Source organism: Octopus sinensis, linkage group LG13 (assembly GCF_006345805.1).
Source record: "Octopus sinensis linkage group LG13, ASM634580v1, whole genome shotgun sequence".
In the NCBI taxonomy this organism is placed as follows: domain Eukaryota; kingdom Metazoa; phylum Mollusca; class Cephalopoda; order Octopoda; family Octopodidae; genus Octopus; species Octopus sinensis.
The window spans coordinates 44559092-44565095 of NC_043009.1; the positions used below are offsets into that span (position 1 = coordinate 44559092).

The 6004-nt window shown below is 39.3% G+C and overlaps 1 protein-coding gene across 4 annotated transcripts in view; it reads left to right on the forward strand.

Annotated features, from left to right (window-relative positions):
* LOC115218412 (GRB2-associated-binding protein 2) overlaps window positions 1-6004 on the forward strand; it is a 170406-nt gene that overhangs the window by 141630 nt on the left and 22772 nt on the right. The gene's annotated exons all lie outside the window — the stretch shown is intronic.

A 6004-nucleotide genomic window follows, 5' to 3' on the forward strand; every position in this document is an offset into this window, starting at 1 on the left:
GTCTCACTTGGCTTGCCGGCTCCTCTCAAGCACAACATATTTCCAAAGGTCTCAGTCACTAGTCATTGCCTCAGTGAGGCCTACTGTTTGAAGGTTGTGCTTCACCACCTCATCCCAGGTCTTCTCTCTCTATATACACACATGGGTGGATTTGGTGGATGAAAACTGAAAAAAGCCAGTTGTGTGAATATATATCATCATCGTCATCAAATGTCCATTTTCCATGCTGGCATAGGTTGGATGGCTTGACAGAAACTGAAGAAGGCTGGAGGGTATATCCGCCGAAACGTGTTAACAACAAACAAGATGAGGACAAATATCCATCGAATGTAAATAATGTACATAATTCCTCATCTCTTAAATATAGAACTATATCTTCTAAGAACTCTCCTATAAACTTCTGAGACTCAATAGATACTCTGTTACCTCACCACATATAAACTATGCCTAAATTCCATAGATACTCACAGTTACCCTGTCATATATATATCGTTCATCATCGTTTAACGTCCGCTTTCCATGCTAGCATGGGTTGGACGATTTTGACTGAGGGCTGGCGAACCAAATGGCTGCACCAGGCTCCAATCTTGATTTGGCAGAGTTTCTACAGCTGGATGCCCTTCCTAATGCCAACCACTCCGAGAGTGTAGTGGGTGCTTTTTATGTGCCACCGGCGGGGGGGGGCAGTTAGGCAGCACTGGCAATGACCTCGCTCGAACCTTCTTACACATGCTACCAGCACAGGTGCCAGTAAGGCGTGTATCTTAAATTCTCTTTCAACCGTTTAGCATTCAAACTGGCCATATCGAGCCCAAATATTCTACCTGTTTTATTATGTTCAAACTAGCCAGGTCTGGCCTCTCATGCCTACTCTACAATGTCATCCTAACTATAAACAATCATATTGTAATCTCCAAACTACAAGATAACGGCAATGTGAATAAATAAGCATTACATTTAACAGAATAATCTGAATGCTAAAGGGTTAAGCTATTAAGGTCCCCCGTAGATCCCCTGTTTCCTCACCACATATAAACTGTGGCTCCGTAACCAAATTGTTTTTGAATACATAGTTTTGTTTCATTTTATTTTTCATTTTATTTACACTGACTTTTCTATGGTTTTTTTTTTTTTTTGCTGAGAATCCAAACCCCACCCCTAATCCTTCCTACTTCATTCTAATGCCTGTGCCACAAGCAATGTAAGAGCTAAATGTGTGTGTGTGTGTGAAATGGTGTTAACTATCATACTCAGAAACCAAATTGAAACGACTAAAATCAATTACTCTGACATTTGGCTCAGTCTTGCGCGGATTTCTTTTCCCACACTAAGCTCACTTGCACCCCCACCCGCCCCTGCCTTCACTTTCCCATCCACCCCGTGCTTACCCTTCCTCCCACACCACCTTCAGGTTGCATTACATTCTCCCCTCCCCTCCCCCCACACCACCACTGAATATCTGTTCCTCATGTCTGGCAGTGGTGGTGTCTGTTCTTTCTATGGTAATTCCCAAGTTTCCTCCTGTCCTCTCTAAATACCCTCCCCGTCACCCAAAGCCTAAACTCTCTAAATGTTATACTCAGAGGAATTACTGGTTTCTATCCATCTTTCTCTCTCTCTCTCTCTCTCTCTCACACACACACACACACATTCTTCCTTTGTTATTTCTCTCTCTTTCTCCCTCTCTCTTTACCCCCACCCCTCCTTGTTACATATACTGAATCTTGGGAAATTATTTCGACATTCAAAATTATTCCCTTCAATGTTTTATTTACACTTATCATCTTCACCATTACCATCACTCCAACCATTTTCATTGCTGCCACCACCGTCACTACCACTTCTTCTAGCATCACTACCACCTCAATACCACTACCACCACTGCTGCCATCCTTGGCCATTAGCACCACTTTTTCCTAAAATCACTGCTACCATGTATTTATTTGTGTTTGCCACAATTTCGCTTTGAATCCCTTCTGCCACTTTCCGGGGCTATATCTATACATATGAAGGCGCATGGCTCAGTGGTTAGAGCATCAGGCTCACAATCGTGTGGTAGTGAGTTCAATCTCTGGACCAGGCTGTATGTTGTTTTCTTGAGCTAGACATTTTATTTCACTTTGCTCCAGTTCACTCAGCTGACATCTCTGGTACCAAGCTGTGACTTCACTTGCAGCCAAGCTGCAATGTCATTTGTGCCGAGCTGTATTGGCCTTTGACTTTCCCTTGGGTAACGTCAGTGGCATGGAGAGGGAAGACTGGTATGCATCAGCAACTGCTGGTCTTCCGTAAACAAACTTGTCTGGACTTGTGCCTCTGTATGTATGTATGTATGTATGTATGTGTGTGTGTGTTTGTGTCTGTGTTTGTCCCCATACCCCGCTTGACAACCGATGTTGGTGTGTTTACATCCCCATAACTTAGCAGTTCAGCAAAAGAGACCGATAGATTAACTGCTAGGCTTACAAAGAAGAGATCCAGGGGTCAATTGTTTGACTAAAGGTGGTGCTCCAGCATGACCACAGTCAAATGACTGAAACAAATAAAAGAATATATATATATATATATATATTATATATATATATATATATAATATATATATATATATATCATAGACTCTCCCATCATCAGATGATATATGAGGGTTCTGCAATTTCTTACTGAATAACCTCTCAACATTACCTTTACAGGTGCATAATGTGTCACATGTCAGATAACAAAATGATCATAGAGCAACACAAAATGATGTGTTTTGCTGAAGAACAATACACAACGCCCAGTCAGGAATCAAAATCACTATCTTGCAGTTGTGAGTGCAACACCCTAACCACTAAGTCACCAAAAGCTAGGTGATTGGGTGCCAAAATGTTGCTCTTGTCACAAGATATTTACTCCAATGTCCTGTTATAATCACTCCACCTTCCAACACACACACACACCATTTTTCAAACCTTCCACTGAAAAACTGTTTTTCAGTAAATCAGAATAAACTTCTATCTCACGTTCTATAATGAACTCATCTTGCTCTACTGCAAAAACTGTCTGGTAACTATCTAAACTGGCTTTCTCATTATATTTAGAATGTTGTGTGGCAAGGCACCATTACATCAGCAGTAATCGTTGAACTGTGACAATGACCTAGTTTTGGTTTCCCCTTGGAAACTAACTGCTTCACCTCACTCACTCATGACCATCACAGCTTCCCATTTTTGTAAATCCTGTAAGCTTCCTGTGCTTATGTAAGACACCAGATACCATTACATGTGTGGTTTTTGTGTATGATAGATATATTTGTTTGCAGCGTGTGTGTATATGTATACACACACACACTCAGAGGACTATCAATAGTTTTCTTGGATTCTAGTTTATTTATTTATATAGTCGCCATGATTGACCGCTAACTCCAAAAGTTTTTTTTTATTTTCTCTCTGTTTATTTCTCCGTATTCCTTTCTGTTGAAGAGCATAGGCTCAAAACGTAAAAGACTTTCACACCTTCCCAAGCGTCAAACTAATACACCTGCTTGTTGTTTATACACCTGTCATCATCTTTTGTTTTTCTGTAAATTTCAACTATATATATACACACAAACACACACACACACACACACACACACACACACACACACACACACACACACACACAACACACATATATAAAATATGAATTAGAGATAAAACTCTAATTCATATTTTATATTTTTATACTGTGAAATTTGATTTAATACTAAATCTAATTTTTCCCTGTAAGTTTGGAGCCATACTTTCTAATATTATTATATATATACGCACACACACTTACATCTGTGTTTATTAGTGTATATGAAAATGCAAGTGGCTTAATCAGGAACTGAGTATTGAAACTAAGACCATGACATGAAGGAAGATACATTTTTAATAATTTAAAACAACATAAAAATACTAGTTTCCTTTTTTATTTATGTCTCTAGAGAGATGCAGGCATGGCTGTATGGCTAAGAAGCTCGTGTCTCAACCACCTAGTTTCTACTATAACATCAGATTGGCTAATGCCTTTTGAAGGAATTTGGTAGATACATACTGGAAACCTTCTTTTTGTGTGTGTGTTTGTATGTGAATATTTGCAAAACTATATTGAGCTACGTCTTCAGATGGTAATATCACCTGTCACCATTTGCATTTGATGCAAATGGTGAAACTTGTTGACAATTCCCATCAAACAAATTGAATGTTGTCTCTACATTTTTCAAATTCCTCTGGAATAAAATAAATTCTTTTACTTGAAAAAAAAAAGAACAGGTCAGTGTTGGCAACAGGAAGTGCATCCAGCCATAAAAAAAACAGAGATGAGGGTTGTGAATTAGTACTATATTGTAAGAGTGTGGCAGGATTTAATAAAGTATTGTTACAATATTATATTAGGGGGCAAGCTGGTAGAATTGTAACCACATCAGGCCAAATGCTTAGCATCATTTCGTCTGTCTGTTATGTTCTGAGTTCAAATTCTGTCATGGTTAACTTCACCTTTCATTCCTGTGCGATTGATAAAATAAGCACCAGTTGATTACTGGGATCAATGTAATCAACTTACCCCATCCCCCAAAATTCCTGGCCAAAATTAGAACCCCCCCCCCGTGTTATATTGGGGTGGAGTGGGGTAAAACTTAAGGAACAGTTGTGATTTATGATATGTTGGCTGGGTACAATTTAACAAAATAAGGATATGCAACATTATAATCCCTTTAAATTTAATACAAAGATAGAGGTACATGTGTGTGCTTGTGTACCTTCTTGTTTCAAAGAAACCAAAAATATTTTAATAGGAGAGGCTCAGCTGGAACCTTGTCCATTTCACAGGTTTGGATGAAATCATCCAGACCCCATGAAATGGGCAAGCTTTCTGTAGGGCCTCTCACTATCACAATAAAATCATCCACTCTACATGTATTGAGTTTTCATTTGAACTATAGTCTTCCCAAATCTATACTCTTTACTCTCTTTTACTTGTTTCAGTCATTTGACTGCGGCCATGCTGGAGCACCGCCTTTAATCGAGTAACTCAACCCCGGAGCTTATTCTTTGTAAGCCCAGTACTTATTCTATCGGTCTCTTTTGCCGAACCGCTAAGTGACGGGGACATAAACAAACCAGCATTGGTTGTCAAGCAACGCTAGGGGGACAAACACAGACACACAAACATACACGCACACACACATATATATATACACATATATACGACGGACTTCTTTCAGTTTCCGTCTGCCAAATCCACTCACAGGGCTTTGATCAGCCCGAGGCTATAGTAGAAGACACTTGCCCAAGATGACACACAGTGGGACTGAACCTGGAACCATGTGGTTGGTTAGCAAGCTACTTACCACACAGCCACTCCTGCACCTATGCTGAACATATCTCTCATATATATATACATTTCTAAGTGCATACATTGTCAATCCTCTGTTGGTTGACCTGATCTTAGAATGTCTCATTCATCATACTCTTGTGTCATCTGTCACACACACACACACAGTAGCAACAAAAAAAAAAAATGTCAGCTTGCTTTATGATTATCCTGTTATATTTTTGTCATATTTCCGCCTATGGCTCAATACCATTGCTGCTGCCAACCACTTTACATCAAGGACTCGGTACATTTATATTATGCCACCAGTATTACAAATATTGCTTGTGGCAGAACTAAACAGTTCTCTTTACCATTTCTTTGTTCTTTTCTTTTATTCTGAATGAGTTTTACAGTTGGATACCAGCTATATCTTCAACAGCTTTACTCTATGGATTATGTGTAGTTTATCTAAAGAGATTAACAGGATTAAGATAAATACCATAAAGTCCTTCACAAATATTGGCTTCAAATTTTGACACAAGGCCAGCAGTTTTGGAGTGGGGGTAAGTTACATCAACCCCTGTACTGGAAGGATGAAGGGGAAAGTTGACATCAGTGGAATTTGAACTTAGAACGAAATACTGCTAAGTGTTTTGCCTGGTGTACTAACAATTCTGCCAGC